Raw genomic sequence first — 22,416 nt, forward strand, 5'->3', positions numbered from 1 at the left:
GCCATCGCATATCATTAGAGGATGTGGGGAGGGGAACACCAATCCACTCTTTGGGGGCTTCCCTGTTGCGGGCCACCACCATTTGTGGGTTACACACAATGGGTCGTGGTCACTTTCCAACCTCTGCTTTACTTCCATATCGTTGACTCCCTTCCATAGTTGAAGACTGCACAAAACATAATCTATCCTACTCCTATTTCTACCATTATCGGAAGTGCATGCCCCCTCCTTGTCACTTGTTGTTCGCCCATTTAGAGCCCTGAGGCCCCTTTCTAGGCAAATTGCATTCAAACATGTCCTCAGGCTAGCATTTGATAGGGTCTAGATTTAGTTTAGGAACACCCCATATCATATCCTCGTCCATCCCAGCTAGATTATCACATATGTCCAGAGGTTCAAATGTATGATTAAAATCTCCGGCAATAATGATATTATTATTTATGGAGTATGTCTCAAGTAGGGAGACAAGAGCCGCAAGAACTACTGATTTCCCCTGTTGAAACCCCTGGCGTATACATTGTATATATCCAGACTCCCAGATAGGCCCATGCTCACTTTTATAAGTTGGATATCGTTGCTACCAGTCTCAACCATATTGATAGAAAAGGGCAGACATTGACATACCCATATAATCAGGCCACCCTTTGAACGACCCTTTTGGCCTTCGGTTGCCGGAATTGAATATTTCAGATACCCTGGGAGAAAACATGGCTCACACATCCAGGTCTCCTGGAACATACATACATCATAGCAATTTACAAAATCTACCCATTCCTGGGACTCCAGCTTAGGGTGGATACCAGCTATATTCCAGGAAACCTAGCTTCCTACACCCTCCATGTCATTTGTTGCCGTTTCCATGTGAGTTCCTTGCGGGGTTACATCAGGAACTGTATTATTATCAGTATGCTCAACTGTCCTGGAATTCCCCTTAGTTGGTACCACCCCCTTGTGATAATGATCTTGTGGGCGGTTGATAGTATGCTCTGAGATGCTGTTGACTTGGTTGCAATCAAGTCAGTCGCATTCATTAAGCCCCGAGAGGATATTGAATCTTATAGTTATTTCAACTCCCCCTCTATATCTGGAATCTCCCCCAGGCCAACGACCAGATGGAATCACATGAGGTGAAGGTCGCACCCCATGTCTTCCCATAGGATGAGTTTGATTTGGGAAATTCATCAGATGGGGGAGCCTATGGAAGAGTTTTACCTGAGTACCTGGTCTATAGAAGAAACCAAGGGGCACGACTTCAATACCCTGTCCCCTCTCTAGTGAATGCTGTTCTATCTCCCCTAGTATTCTACCAACTGTACTCTGGTTATTAAAATGAATAACTATACAGTCACCCTCTCTTGTCTTCCTTGAGCGACCCACCCATCCTACTCTACGGACCATGAGTATGTCTCGTCCAATTTCATGGCCCTGTTCTAAATTCTTTGTGAACCAGTGGGAGACTTTAGACTTTAATTGGTAGAACCCCTCGGTCAAACCAGCACGAAGATGGGGGACATTCGTCATAATCACCACTAAGGGGGTACTTTGAGGAGGTAAGTTAAGTTTAAATTGATTACCTACAATTAAATCAGAATTGTTAGGAACCAAATACCCAGAAGTGATTCTATCGGGTTCTGCCCAGACTTCCTGATGAGATTGTGATGCACCCTTCTGTGCACTAGATACATCTGGGCATGATTCTTTAGCACCTGGCCTGCCTGTGGCAACATCTCTATTTGCCACTGGTTTGTTTCCATTATGCAGAGATTTACCAGTAGAAGGTGCTTGACTACTTCTGGTGACCACCTTATCTGGGTTAGCAGCCGGAAGTTTGCCCTTTCTTTTCCATCAGTCAGGAAGAGTAGCATTTGAGAATTATCCTTAACTGAGATTTCTACTTTATCCAGGGTCACAGTTACTCGTTTCAGCCTCTCGATAATAGGGAGTAAAAAGGAACGAAGCAGGTGTTCGACCTGCCCAACCAAAGACCCATCATCATGGGCAACTGGGGGGAGTAATGGAGAAGGAAGTGTGTTATCAGTCTATATACAAATCCCCTCACCCACATGCGTATTCCCCTTTTTAGTCGGTTTAGACCTTTTAGCTCTTTTATTTTGCGTACCGCCCCCCTTCTTTTCCTTTTGCCAGTAGCTCTTTTATTTAAAGGTGGTGAGTCAAGTACCAGACAAACCGGAGAGCCATTTGGAGATGATATACAAGTGGGAATTTCTACTGGATCACCACTACCTGGCATCACCACTACCTGGCACTATAAGGGAGTTATTTTCCTCTAGGATGTTTGCAAGAGAAACTAATTCAATGCTGGTCTCGGGCAGATCCAAATCACTTAACCGTTGACTTATACGGGACTCAGGCGTGGTACAGTGCTGGATTGCCCCCAGAGAAGAACGTTTCGAGAAGATTTCAGCTGATAATCTTTTCTCAACAGCACTTATCTGGTGTTCAAGTGCAACAGAGACCCTTGCGAAGTAATTGTCTAGGGTACCCAAAATGCTACCGCTATTAGGTTTATCGCGATCCTTGCCTCCCTTAGATGTCTGAGCAGTCATTACACCCCCGTCCAGAGATGTCAAAATAATCACAGGGAGAGAAAAAAAAAATAACAAGAAGGCAAACAGAGAGATTACTGAAGGAGCAAACCAAGGGGAGTGGCCCAGCCCAGCCTCAACTGGCCTCTGACGGCCACACACGGGCCCAGCCTTGTCCCGGGCTTTGCCCGGGACGCTCCCGCTCGCTCCCTCGCAGCAGATGCTGATTCTGCTAATAACGGAAGTGGGCCACGCAGGGGGCGGGGCTAGCAGGGAGAGCGGGCCAGGTGTTGCTAATTGGCCAGGCAGGGGCTCCTGGTAGATGGAGTCTCTGCTCTAACGCTCGCAGCCCAGCTTGTATCCCCCGAGGTCCCCCAGGCACTGCACACCTCCAGTCAGTCCAGAAGATCCCCACAGCCCTCCTATGCGATGAGGGACCCGCGGAGCGGGTCCTGCGAGCAGTTGACAGTCTTGGCAAGGGGAGAGCAGCCAAACAGGGGGCCTGATTCACAGAATGACCTTAAGACTAAATCCTAAACTTACTACTATTTGGTATTCACAGAATGCACTTACTACTTTCGGGATTCAAGAAGTGAAATTACTACTTTCGGGATTCACAGAATGAACTTACTACTTTCGGTATTCCCAGAATAGATTTAAGACTACTAACTTTACGTCCGAACTCGGGCCGTAAATTCCGGCCCGGAGGCGGAGTTTCCGGCTTGGGGGCGGGTCTTACGACCCGGAGGCGGAGCTTCCGGGCCGGAGGTGGAGCTTGTGGCTTGGAGGCGGAGCTTCCGGCTCGGAGGTGGGTATTTAGCCATGGCTGAAATCTCCACCTCCGGGCCGGAATTCCCAAAGTCACGGAGCCACACACTGTAATTCCTGGGTCAGAGGTTCCCAAAACAATCTTAAACAACTTACCTTAAACTGCTACTTACTTACTCCTTCCCAAGTGTTAGGCTTAAGTCAGGTACACTGGGGTAGGCGTAGTTAGAAGCACCAGTTGAGTACGTTAGTCAAATGTTTTTATGTATGTATATATTTTATCCATTTTAAAGTATCATATGTCTAAGAAACCATATCAATGCTTTTACAGTATTATTTCATAATACTACTTTTACTGTACGCACTTTACTTTATGATAAGTATTGCAATTGTGGCAATTCATTTCTCTTGCATGAGAAAGAAGACTGCTCAATAAATAACACCTTTTATTGAAAACGCCCGTCTCTATTTCTCTGCACTCTGGTGAAACTAAGTATGCACGGTTGACTGAGAGAAATAGCTGCCTATTGTTTTCACACGACTCTAGAGATGCGCTCTTATTCTGAGGGAGCAAAGTTCTCATGTTTATGCGGTTGTCAGAAACTGAATCCCTTCTTGTCGAGTCAGGGAAGTTCATCCCTCCCTATTCTCTCAAGAAAGTTTCTAGTGACCTCTGAGCTAGCTGGTGCAAACCTAAATTAAGTTTAACATAGTCAGTAGAGACCTAGATGACCTCAGTCCTACGTCGACACTGCTGTTTATGTTATTCCAATGCGCAGAGCCTATTGGGAAAATAGGAACTACACTACATGGCGCCCAACGTTTGGTAAGGCGATAATCTAACGCAAGACACTAGAGTAACTCAGTCGTGCTTTTTCACACAGAACCCTTTTCCCGTAAAAACTCCAAAAGACGTCTGGAGTGGGTGAAAGGTTAATATCCGCCGGAACTTAGTAGGATGAGAATCCTATGTATTAGTTTTTGGTTTGATCAACAGTGTTCCAAAATATTGTGCACCTAATCTTTGTTTCCTTGAAACTCGATCTGCAACAGAAAACTTTCAGTCAGTAAAATGTCAGAAAGTGATATAAGAAGAACTATAACTCTTAAACTTATAGAAAACGAACTGACACCACGAGGTGGTACAGTCATATTAGTGGTAGGGGCACATGAATGTCGGCAGACTGAGGTATTCTATTCATGGATACATTTTCCAGCAGCACACGCTGTGACAAAAGACTTCCACTATTACAAAATAGAGAAACCTCTGGGAGAATACACTCTTTTCGAGGAGATCGAAATCCCACTAAATTACCAAGAGCACCTGCTCTGGTTTAATGGCGCCCTAAAACATAATAATCACATTACCAGGCTCGGTCCACTAGGTAGACCAGGAGCAACGCGGACGGTTCTAGCCAGCTACACACCTCATCCAGACATTGAGAGAAAAAAGTCCTGCATATAACAAGCGTGTCATCCATTCCCTCAGTGCCAATAGCGGAGATATGCTCAAAGACACTAGCACGTTCTCTGACAATAAGCCATAATACGCTCTGGTAATTTAGCAATTTGCAAAGATGTTAGTGCTTATAGAACAGAGCAAAGAGAAGGATAAGAAAACGTGACACCTTTCCTTATTAGCCAATATAACCATCAAAATATAGAAGAACAAACATCAAGCTAGTTCTTCAAATGTATCGACCCTATCAGTCTTCATCTGTTGAGTGGTCACAAAGTTTATCACAACTGTATAATTTCATACACTTCAGAGCGGTGCACCATTGTCCTGAGCTGCTTGCCAGGTGAGGTGAAGCACGTTCCCCTTGAAACTAAGATGAGCCTATGGTACTTTGTAAAATAGGTTGTAAATGAAGGTCACTTGACCTTATATGAAAAGAACAATAATTTAGTTGAGTTAGCGGAAACCCATACTAATGATGGTTTGTTATACTACTTTGTTCTTATGTTTGTCTATGTGTGTGTGCTGTGGTGACTTCGACATCTGGATCTCTTACAACTAACAAGGAGGACTACCAGAAGTGAACAGGTGATATTTACCATTGTTGTTCACTATTTAATTCAAATTAAATTTTAGTTCATCACTTAAGAGCAGTAGCAATTAAGTTTATGGGTCCTGAAGAAGCGGCAGGTACCACTTAGGGCCTTTAAATGTCCGCAGAAACATGTCGACCAGATAACCCAGTCAGAAGTTATTTGTTTGAACCATCTGACTTTTTTGCACTCTAATGTTTTTTTTGTTTGAAGTGCATGACTCCAGAATAAAATCATATTGTGTACACTATCCAATTTTATCACAAGCACATTTCTTAGTTTACACAAATCACATATGCACTGCTTTCGGTTACAAACAAACAACATCCACCAATCATCTTGGATATTAACATCACCAGAACCAACCATCTCTCTGTAATATCTCTGGAGATGGTAAAATACGGACTACCTACTATGTGAAGTAGACCAAATGATGAATTGGGCGGCACAGGAAAAGTAACTGATGGACATTTTTTCATATAGGATAAATGTCCGGTTGTTTGCTCTAAGTTGGAAGCATACACATAGTCATCTCTACACACACATAGCCTTCTCGTTGTCAAAGACCCACAGTTACTTTTTGTGTTTTCTATAGCTTGTTAGGGGGATGGTAACTGTGTTGAGGTTGTTAAACATTCCCTCGGACCCTCCACCTATCTTTTTGTTTGTTGTAGTTGAAGAAATGATTATGCTTGCCTTCTCAAATCATATTCTGATTCATAAAAAATACACATTGGCAAGAAAATGGGTAGTGGCCCAAGCTCTTGCTTTATACAAAAATCATGTAGGATGGGATGAGGATTTTCCTCACCACAAAATCCAGTTAAAAAATCAGCCCACTGCACAAAGGCAGTGCCCAGTTAAACAAGAAGCTAAAAAACAAGTCAGGGAGATCTTAGATCAACTTGAATATCAAGGGGTGATCGAAACATGCACCTCTCAAATGAACAATCCTTTGTTTTCTGTGTCCAAGCCAGACGATTCATACTGTCTAGTTTTGGACTACAGACACCTAAACTCCTGTAGTAAAACATTTGCAGTACAAAACTCACATAGTGCAGCACTAATGAATAACATTGTGCGCAAAAAATATAAAACAACATTAGATATCTCTAAAGGATTCTTCTGTCAAAACATTGCACCTGAAAGCAGGTATTTGACCGCTTTCTCAATATTGGGATAGCAAAAACAGTTTTGCCGACTCCCACAGGGATTCAAGAATAGCCCAGGATTATTCTCAGCAAGGGTAACAGAGTTACTACAAATATATGATGATGAGGCATTATCCTATGTAGATGACATCTATCTCATAGATGATGACCTGGAGACTCACTTAAAAAGATTGAATACCATAATACTTGAGTTCGCATCAGAGGGTTACAAATTCAACTTTAAAAAGACACAAATTGCCCATCTAACTGTCCTATTTTTAGGATATGAATTATCAAGTGAAGGCAAAAGCCTGGCAGACAATTTCTTAGATAAATGTGCTGTACTCCAAGCACCAAAAACGCTGAAGAATTTACAATCAATACTAGGTTTCCTGAATTTCGGAAGAACATACATTCTAAATTATGCAGAGAGGGTTAAACCTCTCTATGAATTGATAGGACCAGATTTCAAACAAAACAATTGGACTCAGAAACACACAGAGATTTTGAGATCCTTGCAAACAGACATGTTAGCTAAAACAAAATTACAAACTCACGAAAACATACGCAATCTTGTAATCCGAGTCATCCCAGGAAGATGCGAATTCACATACCTGAGCTCTAATGAGGGAGAAACGGTACCTATAGCTTACAAATCTCATTTGTACACTCAAGCTGAAATGAAATTCAGATCTACAGAAAAAAATCTGACAGCGGTTCAAACTGCTGTAGCAAAAGAAAGAGACCTAGCCCAATATCTGTTTATACAGCAGAATCAGCCCTTGAGGCATTAACAAGTCCACGTAATCTGATTACAGTGGCCTTAGATCCAAAATGGATAGAATGGGAACATTCTTTTGCTACAGAAGACGTGAAATACTATTTTGACCCGAAACTGAAAAAACTAGATGATCTAGAATATGAACAAGAATATCCTCTGCCAATCGAAATTCTGCCTCTGGAACAAGCCACCTGCGTAATCTATATGGACAGGTTCGCACCACATTACGATGTAGATACAAAATCCTACAATGCAGCGTGCATGATTGTTAAAGGTCACTGGCGCTCTGGTAAATTCAAACCGATGATCACCAAAACTGAATCACTCAGAAACTGTTCAGCTCAGCGAGCTGAAATAAGATCTTTAAAAATGGCGCTTGAAAATGCTGATCGCGAATTCCCCACACTAATAGTGTGTGATTCGTATTTCTGCGTCAAAACATACAACAGTGACATGCGGACATGGAGTAATAACAGTTACAAAGATGACACAGGTGCCACAATAAAGCATAAAACGCTTTGTGAACAAGTATTTTTTGTAAAGAAAGAACTACGAAAGACTCACGTGATACACGCACTGAGTCATCAACGTGAGGGCGTTCACGTTGCAGGGAATTCATTGGCTAACACAGCCACAGCGGAAATGGTTTAACCGGCTTCCGTAGCCACTAAAATGCGTTCAGAAAAACACATAGATGGGGAAACCAAGCTGGCAGTAAAAGCCTCATTAAAAGGCGATTATGCAGCATTACCTCTCAACTATCCACTCAGTAATACATACATAATTGATGCAAACTCTGTTCCTTTTGCTCGAATCCCTGGAGTGGGGGATAGAGTAATTCCAAACACGAACCGGAGAGTTTTCTTGATTGAAGACGCACACATGGGGTTGGGTCTGAGGCACCAAGAGATCCTGAAATCTCTGATGGAATTACAATCAGAGTACTGGTGGTCGGGAATGAGCGTAGATATCTACAATTTTGCAAAAAATTGTGAGGACTGCAACAGAGATCGCAGTTGTGAACCGGACCAGCCAATAGCCCAGATACCACTATTAGATAGCATCAGGCTATCTATAGCGCAGAAATCCAGTCGGAGGAATAAGTCCCCATAAATATTAAGACTGAATTAACTTAAAATGTAGACCCCAGCACTCGGCTGACACCAGAACTGTTATAAAAGATGTGCGAGTCTTTATCGGCACATACGCAATTGGCATGGTACATTCTGATCAGGGTCCTGTGTTCGGCTCTCGAGCTTACAAAGAGGCCATGAATAGCATGGGCATTGCATTGCATTGTGGTACTCTTCTCCCTTCCATCCTGAGGGAAATGCGGTAGTGGAAAGAAAAAACCGGGACATAAAGCAATCTATAACAGCGAGGGTAATAGGTTCGGGTGATGGGTGGGTCAAACATTTAACAAGTGTCCAACGTAGTCTTAATAATCTGCCAAGAAATTCTCTAAAAGGTCTCACTCCATACGAACTATTGTTCGGCACTAGAATGCTTATTCAGGATCTTGATTGTCACACTTCAGTGGTGGAAGAAAAATCCTTTGAGATAAAAGACCGTTTGGCTGTTTTACAGGATTTAAATGAAAAACCTGAGTAACATAAAGTTGAAACAACAGCCGACAGCCACTGAAGAAAAACCACCTGTCCCAGCAAGACCTGTCTGGATTCCAAAGATTGGGGATCTGGTCAGAGAGAAGATCGCGGTGAAGAATGAATTTGGGCCATCTTACAGAAAAGCAGTACCTGTCTTAGCTTTCAGTGGAACAAGATCAGTTGTACTACCGCCCCTTGCTGGTAAAAAGGAGAACAGAGTTGTATCCATTAACCTGGTAAAACCACAATCATGTGGCCAATATTAAGTAGTAGGCCAAGTGGACTCCCAAGAAATAGAAGAATACGGAAATGTGCTACAATCCAAGAGGCTCATACTGAGAGACTAATCACATTTGATAAATCTGCAGTGAATAACAAAGGACTATGCAATAATGCCATGGAACTAGTGCCTCTTGAAACCCAAATTGCAACAGTTCGTCAAGAAACACCAGTCTACAATGATGTAGCCTCTGACTATGCTAATGAAACAAAGAAAAAGGCAAAAGCAAATAAAAATCCTGAAAAATTTCCAACAATTAACAGAAGTGCATCTGGCTACTTCATCAATTTCGACGACTTCTCTGAAGATCCAAGCAAGCATGAAGAAACGCCTCCAACAAAAACTTTCAAAGACAAAGTAATTGAACTTTTTCACCAACTAAAAGAAACATATCTGATTTCACCATGGATTGAATTTTGGATTGTGTTAGCTGTACTTACTCTCCTGCTTTGGCTCATCATGGTTCTATGTTTGGGAAAATTCATTGATGGAAAATATAGTTCAATGGACACAGCAAGTCAGAACATCAACTTGGTCCTATAGCCTCACACATCCTCCCACATCGAGAAAAGAGAACTGACATCAGTGAACATCTCAGCCAATCTAATACCGGGTGGGGTAGCATGGGACCAAACTGATTATGACATTTTTGGCCCGGTTGAGATCTTGAAATATCTACACCAGTTTAAGGTTTCATTAAGTGACTTTGTGACACCAAGTACCTTCTCTGATGATTGGGACTTTGAAAACATTAATAATATGATGTCAGATTTAGTAATGTCAGCCAAATTTACAGAACATGATTACTTACAGGGTTCATCGAATTATGAAGAGTTATACTGTTACAATCATTATGGTGATCACTATTTGCATAAAACTGCTCAGCCTAGAAATATTTTATCTTGTAACCAATGGGAACACTGTCCAACTACGCCAAGGGGCAGTTCGAAAACATTTTATGAGAAATTCCAATACTTCTCAGGGTTTAATAACAGTGATCCAGAAACGTTTTATTTTAAAATGTTATTTAAGACAGGAATGAAAACAATGTTGACAAATACTGAATTGATTTATTCTGAAAAATTTTATGACAAAATGTCTACATTTGGTTTCGAATTTTGGAAAAACACCATTGAAACAAAAACGATCTGGGGTACCAAAGATTTAGGGCTTGCATGATCCCAGAACAAATGATATTCTTGAATGACACAATTCAACAAACTACTTGTCTTGGCCTAGCCAAGATAAAAGACTTAAATACAGCGTCTATTCCGAAACCCATAACTGATAGCGAAAGCACCACAGATGTGGAGATAGACGTATCCCATATTTTACACCAAAACAGAACACATCCTGATTTGAAAAAATGGTTGATCTGGCCAACAGACACGAATAACTGTCAAGATAGATTCCTGAACAAAACACAGGGGTTCAAAATGACCAGGCCAGACCCAAGATACTCCCAGAGACAACATCCAGGGATAGTTACAACAAACAGTGTAGGAAAACTATGCCTTGAGTGGTTAGAAAAATCCACACAGGCGGAAATTAAGCGACACTTGACTTTACTTAAAGACGGTGCTGACTTGCGTGATTTCATAATGGGACCACGCAAACAGCGTCAAAAATGTTTCATAGAGGCCGGTATATACGTTGCGTATAACGAAGCTTGGAAAGTAATGCAAAATGAGACAGCAGAAAAAATACGAGAAATTGATCGTATAAATTTGGAAAAATCACTTTCTGTAGTGGACAATAGGTTAACGACTCTGTCCTCCAGAATATATTCACTGGACAGCATTGTATCATCTGCTTTTGATATAATAGAGCCGACTAGCTCACCGCTTCCCAGCTCACCGCTTCCCTAAGCCAGCACCCTCCTGCCAGCTCAGCGAACCCCAGCCAGGCCGCCGACAACCTCACGAAGTGGATCAGCGACTGCGCGGACGAACTCACCCCGATGAGGACCCCGGCCAGCAGACCCGGCAGCAAGAAAGCCCCATGGTTCACCGACGAACTCAAGAGCTCCAAGAAGAACTGCCGAGCCCTCGAGAAAGTCTGGAGAAGGGAACCAACACCGGACAACATGACCACCCTCAAGCTCGCCACCCGGAAGCACCACCAACTGATCCGCGCCGCCAAGAAAACCGCTTTCAAGGACCGGCTGGATAACAACGCACACAACTGCAAGGAACTCTTCAACATCGTGAAAGAGCTCTCCAACCCCAACGCCGGAAACAACGACATCACCCCTTCGCAAGATCTCTGCAACTCCCTCGCCTCCTACTTCCACAACAAGATCGCGGACATACACAACAGCTTCAGCACCCAACCGACGCACGCCACGACCACAGCATCGCCGCCCACTGCCGCCCTCCGAGCCTGGACTCCGATCAGCACCGAAGACACCGTCCGCATGATGAACTCTGTCCACTCCGGATCTCCGACCGACCCCTGCCCTCACCACGTCTTCAACAAGGCCGACGCTGTCATCGCACCCCACCTGCGGGACATCATCAACACCTCCTTCGACACCGCCACCTTCCCCGAGAGCTGGAAGCACGCAGAACTCAGTGCTCTCCTCAAGAAACCTACAGCAGACCCCACCGAACTCAAGAATTACCGCCCAATCTCGCTTCTCCCGTTTCCAGCCAAAGTCATCGAGAAGACCGTCAACAATCAGCTGGCCGCCTTCCTCGAGACGAACGGATCCCTCGACCCCTCGCAGTCCGGCTTCCGAGCCAACCACAGCACCGAGACCGCCCTCATCGCCGCCACCGACGACATCCGAGCCCTGATGGACAACGGAGAAACAGCGGCCCTCATCCTCCTAGACCTCTCCGCGGCCTTCGACACTGTCTGCCACCGCACCCTAGTGCAACGCCTCAGCAACGTCGGAATCCAGGAGAAGGCACTGGAATGGATCATCTCCTTCCTCGACGGAAGAACACAGAGAGTCCGCCTACCACCGTACAAGTCAGAAGCCACCAAAGTCATCTGCGGCGTCACTCAAGGATCCTCGCTGAGCCCTACCCTCTTCAACGTCTACATGAGCCCCCTTGCGGCCATCGCACGCCAACACAACCTCAACATAATCTCCTACGCCAACGACACCCAGCTGATCCTCTCCCTGACCAACGACCCCGCCGCCACCAGAACCAACCTGCACGAAGGGATGAAGGAGGTAGCCGAGTGGATGACGACCAGCCGCCTGAAACTGAACTCAGACAAGACGGAGGTCCTCATCCTGGGCTCCACGCCCACCACCTGGGACGACTCCTGGTGGCCCCCCGCCCTGGGCACCGCACCCAAACCGACTAACCACGCACGCAACCTGGGCTTCATCCTGGACTCCTCCCTCTCCATGACCAAGCAAGTCAACGCCGTCTCCTCGGCGTGCTTCAACACCCTACGCATGCTACGGAAGATCTTCTGGTGGATCCCCACGGAGACCAGGAAGACCGTCACCCAGGCCCTCCTCATCAGCCGACTGGACTACGGCAACGCCCTCTACGCCGGAACCACCGCCAAGCTCCAGAAGAGACTTCAGCGGATCCAGAACGCCTCAGCCAGACTCATCCTCAACATCCCACGTAACAGCCACATCTCCTGACACCTGAGAGACCTGCACTGGCTCCCCGTCAACAAAAGAATCACCTTCCGTCTCCTCACCCACGCACACAAAGCCCTACACGATCAAGGCCCGAGCTACCTCAACAACCGAATCAACTTCTACGCTCCCAAACGCCACCTCCGTTCAGCCAGTCACGCCCTCGCCGCCGTCCCACGCATCAGTAGAGCGACAACAGGAGGAAGGTCCTTCTCCTACCTGGCCGCCAAGACCTGGAACTCCCTCCCTCCCGACCTGCGCCTGACCCAAGACCACCTCTCCTTCAGGAAGAAGCTCAAGACCTGGCTGTTCGAGCAGTAACGGCACCCCCCCCCCAAGCGCCTTGAGATCCTACGGGTAAGTAGTGCGCTCTATAAATGTCTTTGATTGATTGATTGATTGACTTACTAATGTTACAACATGGTCAGTCTCAATTACGTTCTATTGTACAGCTTGGTTGGACGTTGCAAAATCTGCGTTCAGGCTATGTACCATGGCGTTTAATCAATATAACGTCATTATTCGGTATCTTTAACCTTACTAATAAACAAATCAATTTGGTACAAAAAGGAGCAGACTATTCGACTCTGAGCATTGAAAAACTTGAGAGACTACCATTGACAATGTCAGAGAGACCTGTCATTGAATGGATAATACACGGAAAGATTACAATTCCGATCACAACTTTCCAGTTTAAATACTGCCAAAAGTATATACATGTGGGCCAGTATGAAAGGTTGGGTAAAGAATACATCAAATCAACTTGGGATTTACCTTATACACACAGATGTTATAGTAAAGGGAACAAGGAGGTATTCCTTAGTGGTATAAATTGTAAGAAATCACTAAGCGGTACACTTCTGTGTCAAGGCATTAACTTGCATTGGCTATAAAAAAATCTCTAAATTGTGGATACATGTTCCCTATGGATATACTTATACAACACTTACTAGCATGAGACTAGGATAGAACTAGCTTATGCTCTGTAAATATACCCTTTAGACATCCCTAGTATACAGAACAGTCATGGTAAAAGCTTAGATTCTCTCATGCTCCCTGTAGAACAAATCTATGCATGAGTGAATTCCTACCCATTTCTTTTTCTGGGAACGCTGTTCAGTACTTAATTAGTCCAACTAGAACATCGATTAGGAGGCCCATTTTAACAATCAGACTATTATATGTTACCTGTCCAAAAAACTCCGGCCTCACTATCTCATGTTAATGAACCTAAAAAATTAGAGACTCTCCTGTATTTAAATTACGTTGTAACCCACGAATCACGGGACAGGACAAATATAAGACACTACTATGAAACACTAATTACATGAAAAGGCCCTTTGTCATTTAATATAATGCCTATTAGATCAAGTGCATTTCAGTGACAGTCCCTCTTATGGAGCTCTAGTCTATGAAAGCCCAGACTGTGACACCACTTATAAATGGCGGCGCTATTGCACCTCCGCGTCAGGGCTGATATACTGTCCATAACAAAAATCTCACTTGAATAATACAAAAAAAAACCTTGTTAATAAGACTCTTAAAAAAACTAGCGCAACAGGGCTCTGTTGTTCAGTTATAGACGTAGTAAACCTTCCATCTGAACCATGACCTCCCGGGTTCATTTCCGGTCATTTGACTATAACCGCCGGGCGGGTCTCGATCGACGGTAACTACGGGATTCAACCCATAGATTCATCTTCAGCCCTAGAGCTACGAGCAGGGGTTTACCACACCCGTCAGCTCAAAAGTAAGTAATTTTAAAACCGCGATAATTATCCATCGATGTACCTATTAACATTCGCGACGCTTGTAACATCTAATATGTCCCCGGGACTGTGCTTCTGTTTGCGTTAAATATGTTGATAATATTTCGCCTAAGATAATGCGGGCTCTCTGAGATTCTTTTAACTTCCCCTTGTATCGACTTGTATATTACAATACAGGCGCGCTAGTGCATTTACACGCAACCCGATACCAATGCTGTCCGTAATATGCCCCCGGGACTGTGCTTCTGTTTGCGTTAAATATGTTGAACCAATTTCACCTAAGATAATGCGGGCTCTCTGTGATTCCTTTAACTTCCCCTTGTATCGACTTACAAGACGGGTGCGTTAGTGCATTTACACGCGACCCAATACCAATGCTGTCCGTAATATGCAACCTTGATAGGTCTCTTGCGTCCCCACCAACCAGCCGAAATTAAATAAAATAAATAACAAAGCCACTCACAATTTTTTGGCTCTTTGCCTTACAAGGCTCCTAATGCTGAGTACAAATTGTAAACTAATTGCAGCGCTGTAGAAATTGTATATTTAAAAAAAAGGGGATCCAGACCTAGGGTCCTATTTCAGTCACCTTAAACCTACAGGTCACTTTTCAGGTTTCTGTAGTACTGAATGTCATATTTGTTCCAATCTACTTACATCAATGTGATTTCTGATGTATTGGATAAGGACTACTGAAGAACTCGAATACATGAACATTTGTTTAATTGATATCACACATACTCCGCATATCAAATGGCTTGGTCCTTAAAAATGCCTAATGTGATGAATAGTATGTACTGTTTGAACTGTTTTTAGGCTTAACATCAGACTACAAACAATCTGTGGACATATATACATTTCCCCCTTTTTAACTTACAGAAGAACTCTGCTCCCCGAGTATTTAAACTCTGGTTTTTGGAACTTGTCAATTTGGAACCAGGCATGAAATAATATATGCTGTATATGTGAAAATAGGTATGACATTTAGATCTTGTCTTGACTTTGTTTATACACAATCTTTGTTTCGTTTTCACCCTACCATCTTCATTGGGGACTATTGTTGTCTTTCTGTATCACTAGAGTATACACAATGCTCGGCTAACCTGAGACATTGAGAATGCGCACCGTTTTATCTGATTTTAACATCACTTCCTATTTTTAATTTCCTTGTATTCACCCTTGCTCTTTTCACTCATACTACCTTTGAGCACATGAGAAGCTGTAACTAAGCCTTTGAGGCATGACACATCTCAATCTCACGATCCTTGTAGAATCTAATATACAAGAGTGCTTTAATGCTGAGACATCACAACATATCTTAACAATCTCTCCATCTAGGTGGTTACTTTCTCTCTTGCTTGGGGTCAACTGCTATCTCAATACACTTTAATATAATGCATCCATCTTTCTTTCACAGCCTTGAGGAAGCCCCGGCGCAATTCGCCAATGGGGGGCGAAACACGTGTTGGCTGTCCATGTTCCATCATCAAATAATAAAGATGTTGCACTGCAATCCAAAGTAGCTCTGGTCTTGTATGACAATTGTAAAGAATGGATATTAATCCAAACAAGTATTTGTTGATTTCTTTTGGAGTACACACTCTTTTTCTTTCAAACTTGTTTTCCTTTATGAAGCTCAAGAGGTCCAGAGCTTTGAGTGTGTATTCAACCAGTTACAAAAGGAGCTTATATAAGCGTTGTTTAAACTTGGGTATTTATGGACCTTTCTGCTTTGCTGACCATTAACTTGCATGGAGCCTGCGAAGGGTCTACGAATAACCTTTCATGTCACCTACATGGCACGCCTGCAAAACAGATAGAGCCATTTTTTTTAGACCACTTTCTAAAGGCAGTTACATTTTAATAAGTGACCACAGCTGTTGTGGCATGCTGCCAGGAAAAGCCTATCTGACAACCGTAACTTCCAGGGCCGTTTGCTGTATGCAAGTATTGTATACACACAGCAATCCAGATATGGGCGCTGAGTTATGGTTTTCGTTGAATATCTCTTCTATTCGAATTGATACTTTAAGCAGAATGAAGTCTATTCCTTTACAGACAACTGTGCCTTTAACATCATCCAAAGAAATGTATTATCTGCAAGTGGCAAGGACATCAGCAGAGATACATTCCCTTTTATCGACAAATTGCCCCCTGCATTTCGTAGAAATGTTAAGCCAAATCTTAAACATGTCTGATACCAGTGGCATCGCACATGTATTTAAGACAGTTTTATCGGGACTATTAGCACCCTTTTAAACAGTTCTGGGCATCTTCCCGAATTTTGACCATTCTGTCTTTGGCGGCCTACTCTTAATCTTGGGACTTGTGGCAGGAATTTTATTTTTGATCCTTCTGCACCGATATGGCAAGCCAATCCACAGACAAGACTCTAGCAACTATGGAAGAAAGGATCCTAGCAATACGATACCGAGACCGTATCACTAAGGTCCTCGGATTGGCCCGGCTAAGAGATCTGAGTACAACCTAGTTTCTTTCATTCAGACCGATCTGGCAAGATTGCATCTTACCTGTGCTTTGATGTCTGCTATGCGGAGAAGAATGCGTGTTGGACGTCTGTCTTACAATACAATCATCAGTACCAATGGATATCAATACTTTGCTAGGTCCTGTAACGACTCATGCATATTGTTGTCCACAGCGGCTACCGATTCTGATGACGGCATTCGTTGAGACTTCACCACTACGAGTAGGTGGCGGTGAGGTACGAGAGGAAAGTAGCACCAAACAGGTACAACCTTCTGTGAGCATTGCTGATCCAAACATCGATGATAGCAATCACGCAGCGAACTGCACAGTTGCAGTATTTTCGATCTTGGTCGAACTTTCACCTGATGTTGTAGACCAATTTTTTGCGGGTCTGTCTGAAATAATGTTCTTTCCAGTCAACGAGAATAACTCTTAAAAAAAAACAATGAGCACACAGCGTTCCCTGAACTCTGAATTCGGCCTTCAGTTTTGATAAACAAAGCTACAGAAAATATTTGGAACTATTTTTCCCCTGAAAGCGAAATTATTTTTGTCCATTATCCGAAATATTTACCTTTTTTGGCACAGGGTTCTGCTTAAAGTAGAACTATTCTTAGAGAACAGAGCTTCTATTTTTGGGATACTAGAGACAATATTTTACCTCAGCCTCTAGCACATATACAGCATTTTGTATTAACATGTGATGGAATGGGCTCGACCTTCTTTTCTGTATTCAGAGCCATTTAATGTGTAACTTTCTCAATTCATTCAGCTGATATATATATGCATTTATCTGAATGATGACACTGCTTGAAAAAGGTACAGTACCAATACTCATTTTTGTGTATTTACCATATACCATTTCAAATGCGAAATATGTATTTTGGGTGGGTTGGAAAAAACACATTCATTATTAAATGTTTACTATTGCTTAGTTTTTTAGTAATGATAGACATTAATCCTTGGAGTGGGTGTTGTGTTTCTATCTAGGACCCTAATTTGATATTCCCGATTCATGCCCTTATGTGGTTATAATCAATAATGTCCTGATAAAGGCATAAGAATCATATCCATATTCAGTAATAGCCCATGCAGTCCAAAGCACAGCACAGCTACTCCCATCGACTCCTAGAAAGCACAACGTGTTCTTTAAACAAACCAAGCCTCCAGCAGCCCGGGATATCCCCCCCGTTTTGTTTTGATTTGAACAAGAACTCCTGAAGTCCAGAAAGAACTGTTAGTTCTAAGTGACGTCTTATGTCCAACCTTACGTCAAACGCGGCACCTTTCAGTTATAAATATACCAACAGTTGCCTTAAGCAGACACACAGCAGTTTGGAGCAGAGCGGCCATCTACTTGCCTGAGAGCCCAGCTGATGCGAGAGCCCACGAAAGCCGCCCCTCCAGTTTGACGCACTGAGAGAGACGCTGTCTTTTTCTCCAGCCGAGAAAATCCAGCTCCGGTGTTTCCAGCCTACCTTTGCGGGTTGCTGGGAGATCGAGTCCTGAGGAAAGAGATACCAGACCTCCCACATTCTATTATAAGGTACGGAGCTGACTAAACCCTTAAGAGAATTCTTGATGCAGATTCTTGGCAAAACAATCTTAAACAACTTAACTTAAACTGCTAATTACTTACTCCTTCCCAAGTATTAGGCTTAAGTCAAGTACACCGGGGTAGGCATAGTTAGAAGCACCAGTTGAGTACGTTAGTCAAATGTTTTTATGTATGTATTCATTTTATCCATTTTAAAGTATCATATGGCTAAGAAACCATATCAATGCTTTTACAGTATTATTTCATAATACTACTTTTACTGTACGCACTGTACTTTATTATAAGTATTGCAATTGTGGCAATTCATTTCTCTTGCATGAGAAAGAAGACTGCTCAATAAACAACACCTTTTATTGAAAACACCGTCTCTCTATTTCTCTGCACTCTGATGAAACTAAGTATGCACGGTTGACTGAGTGAAATAGCTGCCTATTGTTTTCACACGACTCTAGAGATACACTCTTATTCTGAGGGAGCAAAGTTGTCATGTTTATGCGGTTGTCAGAAACTGAATCCCTTCATGTCTGAATCAGGGAAGTTCATCCCTCCCTATTCATTCAAGAAAGTTTCTAGTGACCTCTGAGCTAGCTGGCGCAAACCTAAATTAGGTTTAACATAGTCAGTAGAGACCTAGATGACCTCAGTCCTACGTCTACACTTCTGTTTATGTTATTCCAATGCGCAGAGCCTATTGGGAAAATAGGAACTACACTACAATATCTAACTTACCCTGACTAGGATTGTTGTTCCTGCTTGAACATATTTCATACCTCTCCCAGCCAGAAACCCAAGTCCAACAGGGGTCATCAGAGGTGACCCAGTATTTGATGGAGTTGGAGGCCATTTGGTACCTATGTTTCATTAGCAGACAGACTGTACTTTATATGACAGGTTTCCTTCCAGTTTGAAGGCCATGTCTGTTTAAGTCAAAATTACCATGAAATATGGGCTGAAGAATTGAGACTTCACACATGTATACAACAGCGTTTCCCTCTGCATATTTGTCATTTAGAAATGAGAATGATACAACATTAAAAATCTTAATCATAGAAAGTCTTGGGATAGTAGAAAAGAACTTTAGGAACAGGCTGGAATTAAAGTGAGCAAAGGCAAATTAATGTGTTGTTATAAGAGGTGAAATAAGCCATACGCGATTGCTGAAAGTAGGCATTTTTTATTTCCTTAAAAGCACTGTCAATAGATGCATGGGGGCCTGATTCACAGATGCAACTTACACTTGTGAGTTATTTACACCTCTGAGTAAGTTTACTACTTTTTGCTTATCCACAAAATCTGAATGCAACCACTAAAAATGTAATAAAAGAAAGTTCAGTACCACACTTTCCTATCCACTAGTACAGCTACGCCCTCCCAGAGAAAATAATGAGGGAAAGGAACTAAAATAAAACCCTATAGTAAATAATGTAAAAATAAATTATTTATAGCTAACTTGTTATAAAAAATATAACAGGTTAAGAAAATTTACAAAATAATACATTGGCATTATTCAATTATAATATATTTTTAATGCTCAATTTAGAGTTACTGTACAAATAATTTTCTTAAATATAAATGGATTTATTTGAGTTAATTCTGTGTATCAGTTTTAACAATTATTAACAATAAAAAAAATCTTTATAATGGAATTTATTTTTCAATAAAATGTTGTGATTTTTTAAAATGTATTTTAATATGTTTCCTTTAGTTAAAGATTTCAAAATTATGTTAACAGTTTGAAGTATTTTTAACTTTACCGTAAACTTTGCCTTAAGGGGGCTCTGTGGTTGGGGTGGGGATTTCCGCATCGTAAAGTATAGAGAAAACCATAAAAAGTTTATTTAGCTAAAAAATGAATAAAAAAAATATGTTGATGTTAAATGTAAATTAATTATATGTATGTATTTTAGATGTAGAGCGAAATAGAAAATGCTACAGCACTATTCATTTAATTTTGAAATAAAACGTTAATATAGCACTATTAATTTCCTCAATACATGGAAATATATAACATTCAAGAATGTGTTTTCATGAAGTTAAGTTAGAAAATAGCTCCCAATCAAAAAAAACAATGTTTATTATATATTAATAATTATTAAAAATGTGTGTACATGATTAACAAAGATTTATATTGTTATATTTTATTAAACGTATTGATTCAATGATTGTTAAATTCAAAATAGGGGATTCAATATTTTATCATTAAATAAATACAAATGTTATATATTTTTTTAACATTAAGTTATAAATATGGTTTCTAATTATTCTAAATAATGATTTTATTTTAAAAATAAATAATATAGAGTCTTAGTATAAATTCCCTTCCTCCACTATTTTCTGAGGGAGGGTGTTGCAGTACCAATAACTCGCCATGCGTGGGGCTGGAGGAAGTACTGTTTTTACTGATTAAGCTTACTCAACAGCCTAATATTATATTTGTGAATTAGGCCTTGGGTCTTTAAACATAGACTTTTCTTAAATATGTGTGACTAGGATCCAGGCTCTTTGTGAGGGAGTGAGTGGGGAGCAGGAGCAGACTGAATTGGTTGAAAGCCTGCATAACATGACTTTAGCAATTCTTTTTCCTAGGTTTTAGCCGACATCTTGTTTCCTGTTTACTATTCACCTTAGTTACTGCTGTATACTGAGGAAATGGAAATATTACATGTTAACAGATATTGCATGATTTGCAAGCCTTTTTAGTCACTTCCTTACCTGCTCGATTTGTGGAACATTGCACATTTTGGGAAGAAAAATTCGACCTAGGAAGATAGATAAATATGGCCAATCAGCCAGGCACAATTATGAAACCTCGATGAACAGCTTTACTGAAGAAAGTGGGGAATATTTTAACTTTGAACTGTAGTGTGAGGTGAGGGCATGAAGGCACCCCATACTCAAGATTTAAGTATTTATTGATTCACAGAATAACATAAAAGCATGTTTTATGAACAAGTTCCAGTGGGCTTCTCGTGTGCAGACCTTAAAACAGTTTCCACTGCACAAGGGATGGTAGTTTGCAATAACAGCATCAAGTGGATTATTCAACACAAGCCCCCATTTTGCTCTCTTTGGCACATCAGAAACATTTTCTTGAAGGCACTAAATGAGTGCTGATAAGCTGGGTAAAAACATCTGTTATTCAGCACCAAGATGCACCAGTGGGTGAAAATGTGGTTTACAAATACACATTAGGGGCCCCGGGGGTGTTCGGTCGGAAAGGCTCTGATCGGCATTCGGTTAGTCCAAATACGATTCGGAACCCGCCGTTCCGACCAACTCGGAAAACCATCCGAACAACCTATTACGAAAGTCGGAAACCATTCAGACTTTCAGAGTCTGCTCCGACTGGGTCCTGAGCGGCATTCAAAAGAACCGAGACGGTGGGAGCCGATTCATACAGGTCTATGAAAAGTGTTTTTGACTGACGGATTACAATGTTGGATTTGGATAGTCTTTCTAAATCAGTTGTTCGGAAACAGATTGGCTGTCAGAAACTGACTTTTGGGGGCCCGTAGCAGGCCCCCCTCCATCTTGGGGCCTCTGAATGGGGCCTGTGGGGGTACCCATGGGAAACCTCTTTGCAACCATGCACAGTGTGAAAGGCCCCATGAGTTTCCCGCCACAGGGTGCAAGTTTTCCGCAACCACCCCTTTCTTCAATGGGAGCTTGTGTTGTTGGTTGGAACACAGGCTCCAATTGAGTCTGACTAAACGGTGTTCAGAAACATCGTAATCGATTAGAATCCCCAAATCTGATTCAGCCGGAAACCATACCGAGACCGAGTAGGTCGGAATGCTTTCTGAT

The sequence above is a fragment of the Lissotriton vulgaris genome, chromosome 4_1, assembly GCF_964263255.1.
Source record: "Lissotriton vulgaris chromosome 4_1, aLisVul1.2, whole genome shotgun sequence".
In the NCBI taxonomy this organism is placed as follows: Eukaryota; Metazoa; Chordata; class Amphibia; order Caudata; family Salamandridae; genus Lissotriton; species Lissotriton vulgaris.